Raw genomic sequence first — 4,315 nt, 5'->3', positions numbered from 1 at the left:
TTCAGGTGTAGGAGCTTGCCACAGTTATCCATGCCTTTGTCACCTCATTATCTGATTACCGTAAAATGTGCTCTGTGTTAAGCTACACCATTAGCCCGTTACCATGTAAGATACTGCAAAATGTGGCTGCCTGGTTTTAAGACAAATTTGACAGAGTGAATATATTATGTGTTATGCTACATCTGCTGCCTTGGCTTCTTATTTATTTCCAGTTGTCATGTAAAGTTTAACCTCAAATGCCTTATAGGTTTGAATTCTGGTTAACTTAGAAACTGCCTCTCTCCCTGCATGGTACCACAGTATTTGAGATTGTCCAAAGTGCATATTTGAATTGTACCTCATTCTTTCTAGAACTAGAAGCAGGCTATCCCAACACCTTCAGCGTGATCCTTCCTGAACTTCAGAGCGGGGTTCAAATTCTGAATACAGGCCCAGCTCCAAATTTCACACATGGCTCTAGGAAAGCCTGCACGATCCTATCGCCTCTCCCTGATCAGAACACCCCCAACTTCTGGGGTCTTCCAAATTCAAATCTTGAGATGGATCTAAGTTCTGCAGTTCATCCCCCATCTCTGCTGAAAACAGAATCTGGTGAAAGGTTCTTCTGGGAAATGTCACATGCAGACAGGGGCGGCTCTAGGAATTTGGCCGCCCCAAGCACGGCGGCATGCCGCAGGGGGCGCGCTGCCGGTCCCACGGCTCCGGGGGATCTCTTGCAGACGTGCCTGTGGAGGGTGCGCTGGGAGGGCGGCAGGCGGCTCCGGCGGACCTTCCGCAGTCATGCCTGCGGGAGGTTCACTGGAGCCGCAGGACCAGCAAACCCTCCGCAGCCATGCCTGCGGGAGGTCCGCTGGTCCCGCGGCTCCGGTGGACCTCCCGCAGGCATGACTGCTGAAGGTCCGCCGGAGCCGCCTGCCGCCCTGTCGGTAAAATGCCGCCCAGTGATGAGCTGCCAAATTTTTAACAACCGGTTCCCTCCTCCCTCCAAAATTTTAACAACGGGTTCCCTCCTTCCCCCCCCCTCCGGGGGGGGGGGTCGTGCCCCATCCAACCCCTCATGTTCCTTGACACACACACTCCGAGACCCCTGACCCATCCCCCCCTTCCCTGTCTCCTGACTGCCCCTTGCCACCCCACCCAACCCCTCCTCTCATTCTCAATGGCCCCCCAGAACCCCTACCCCATACAACTACCCCTTCTCTCTGTCCCTGAGTGCCCCCCCCACCATCTCATCCAACCCTGCTCTTTCCTGACTGCTCCCCGGGACCCTTGCCCCCATTCAATCCCCCTGTTCCCTGCCCTCTGACCCCCCCACCCCCTACCCTCTCTCCAACACCCCCTCCCTGCCCCCTTACCGCGCTGCCTGGACGTGGCTGGGCCAGGACAGGAGTTGCGCGGCCGGAGCCGGAGGATGCGGCGGGAGCCCAGCGGCCGGAGCCAGGTGGCTGGCCGGGTGGAGCCAGGGAGGGCTGTGGCCAGAGCTGGAGCCGGGCAGCCGGAGCCGCCGCCACGCCCAGACCCGCGCTGCCGGAGCCCGGCCCCCTGGCAAAACAGCAGGGGCGGCTGGAGCCACGGGGCCAGGCCGGGCTAGAGGTGGGGGGCCGTGTCCAGAGCCGAGCATCCCGGTAGGTGGGGGCACGGCAGGGCGGGGGGGGGGTTGCGGCCGGAGCCGGGCGGCCGGGGAGGGGTTCGGGGGGGGTCGGGGACGCGGGGCCGTGCCGCAGCCGGTGAGGGTCAGGCGGGGATGGGGGGGGGGGGCGGGCAGGGTCGCGGCCGGGAACGCGGGTGGGGGGGGGCCCGGGGAGGGTGCGGCCGGAGCCGGGCGGCCGGGGAGGGATTCGGGCGGGGGTTTCCTACCTCAGCGTCCTCTTCCTGGGCCGGGGAAGCCTGCTTTCTTCTCAGCCCTCCCAGGCTTCCCGCGCGAACAGCTGATTCGCGGGAAGCCGTGGGGGAGGAGAAGCAAGGAGGAGATTCATAGCAGGAGGTGGAGGCAGAATTCGCAACGGTTCGCGCGAACCGTTTGCTAAAATTAGACGCCGGACAGAGAACTTTAGCATCCGGTTCTCTGTCCGGCGTCTAATTTTAGCAAACGGTTCGCGCGAACCTTTGCGAACCGTCTGCAGCTCACCCCTGGGCACGCTCCCTGTGGAAGGCGTTAAGGTGGCCAGCTAGGCCTATCAACGCCACGGGCTGCACCTGGAGGAAGAGCCAGGGGGCAGAGATGGAGTGCAAGCCGACTCAGCTGGGCCGGAAGAGGCAGGGCCTCGAAAGCCAGGAAGCTGGCGAGAGACAGAGGCTGCTGCTGGGACAGGGCACTCGCTCCCTGGGAGGATTTGGAGCCGCTACACCCAGAGCAAGGAGGAAAGCCAGGAGTTTTAGGAAGCAGTCCAGGGAAGGAGCAGCCCAGGCAAGGGGGAGAAAGCCCAGAACTGCTGGGCGGAGGGTCCCTGGACTGGATCCCGCAGAAGAGGGCCCGTCCGGGTTCCCCTACCAGCCACCGAGGGCATGGCCTAGACCAGGCGCAGGGCACTGAGGGGCACGACGGGACCTGGGTCACCGTGGTGGTGACAGAGAATGGAAGCCCTGTACGCTGGAAAGGGGGGGAACGCCGCGTCCCCTAGCCGGAGGGCTGAATCCCCCAGAGGACAGCGGCAGCTCCTGAGAGCGAGAGAGGGGCTCCAGAGGAGTAACTGACAGGGTGTTACCGCTGGTTGGGGGGTCAGCCTGAGCCAGCCTATTCCCAGGAGGAGCGGTGCGCGGACCCGTGCCGTCACACTAACCAAATGGAAAGAAGAGCAGGAGAAGCACCCCATGGGGGAAAGATGAGCCGCCAGCCCAGCCCCGAGTTCCCCGTAGAGCAGCAAAGAAACCACGGCAAGGGCTTGTGTGGGATTTCTGGCACCCTAAGCGAGAATCCTACCTCTAGACCAACAAGCCCCTCTGGCCAAGGAGGGGCTCGGCACGCCCCGGCCCGGAAGTTTGGGAGAAACAACAGGCCGCTGTCGGCATCAAGTTGAAAAGGACCGCGCCTCTCTTCAGCTTTCCAAGGTCATCTCCACGCCGGGTCTGTCACACCCCTGGAGCAGCAAACCAAATGTACACCCTAACGCCACTCTCACGCCACAGGATTGGGGAGAAAAACCCAGGCAAAAGTTGGGGGAAAAAAAGAAAGGCAAACAGACCCTTTGGCGAGGGCTTGTCCAGGAGCTGACCCTGGGGCCTCTCGCACCCGAAGCGACACTTGGACTCGCCAAAGTCAACAAGCCGTTTCTTTGGAGCCGTAGCGATCATCATTTCCCACGTTTTTCGCAACCAAACCGAACCAAGCCAAGCCGAAGGAAACCAAACCAAGCCCCCCCAAGAACTGGCAGAGTTAGCCCTGAAATGAAAAAAAGGACTGTGCCTGACTTCACCTTTCCAAGGTCTCCTCCTCGCTCTCTCACGCCGTACGTGAGAACCCTTCACCTGGCCCGAGGAACCAAATGCAGACCCTAAGGCAGCCCTCCCTCTCCGGGATGTTGGAGAGGAAGAGGAAGAAAAAACCCGCCACGGTCCGCTGCAAAGACAGGCTCGGCCAGAGCTGGGATGAAATTTGGAGCCGGGGTCTCTCGCGCCCAAGAGCAGACTCACGCCCCGGTCCAACTAATCCTTTCGTAAGTCTAAGGAAAGCAGTGTTTCACAGGAGTTTCCAAAAGCGAGCCCGGCAAGGGTGTGGAGACGTGAAGGTGGGTGAGGAAACACACCCCGAGGGAGAGAGGGTGGGCAGGCAGATGGGCTTGTCCGGGATTTGAACCCGGGACCTCTCGCACCCTAAGCGAGAATCATACGCCTAGACCAACAAGCCACTTTGGCTGTGGTCTGGCCTCAGCAGTTTAGGCCAAAGCCCAACCTGCCTGTAAATGTTCACCGCTTCTAAACGGCGCTCCTCCAGTGCCACGATACCCCAGGCAACGGTGTCTGTGCGTGTGCCGTCGGGCACCGGTAGGTGGAATCCAGCGCCCGCGTCTTCGGCTCCCGGGGAGGGATACGTTGAGGCCACGCCAATCAGGAGAAGAGTGGGTAGAAGAAAAGAGCCAGAAAGTTGCAAGAGTCCTCCTTTCCATCTGAGCTGGGTGCTCCATTCTCCACTTGGGGGGCTAGCCCTGAGAGCTGGGCGGATAGGGTGCGGGCAGCGCCAGCTGTGTCTGGGCTTTTCTGTCTCAGCCGGGCGCTGGGTTCTTGTCTTCGGGGTGGGAGCGTGTGGCTCTGCGGAGTGGGCGTCCGGCCTCCGGGGAGCTGGCGAGCTCCTCCAGCTGCGTAGGCCCACACTTAAGCC

General features: G+C 61.2%; 1 non-coding gene across 1 annotated transcript; it reads right to left on the bottom strand.

Annotated features, from left to right (window-relative positions):
• Positions 1-3,772: 3,772 nt before the first annotated feature.
• Positions 3,773-3,844, bottom strand: TRNAP-AGG. The gene has a single exon. It is a non-coding gene; the product is annotated as a tRNA-Pro (tRNA).
• Positions 3,845-4,315: the final 471 nt, after the last annotated feature.

Source organism: Mauremys mutica, chromosome 6 (assembly GCF_020497125.1).
Source record: "Mauremys mutica isolate MM-2020 ecotype Southern chromosome 6, ASM2049712v1, whole genome shotgun sequence".
Classification (NCBI taxonomy): Eukaryota; Metazoa; Chordata; order Testudines; family Geoemydidae; genus Mauremys; species Mauremys mutica.
Note: the sequence above shows the minus strand (reverse complement) of the source record. Positions and strands in the feature narration are given on the sequence as shown.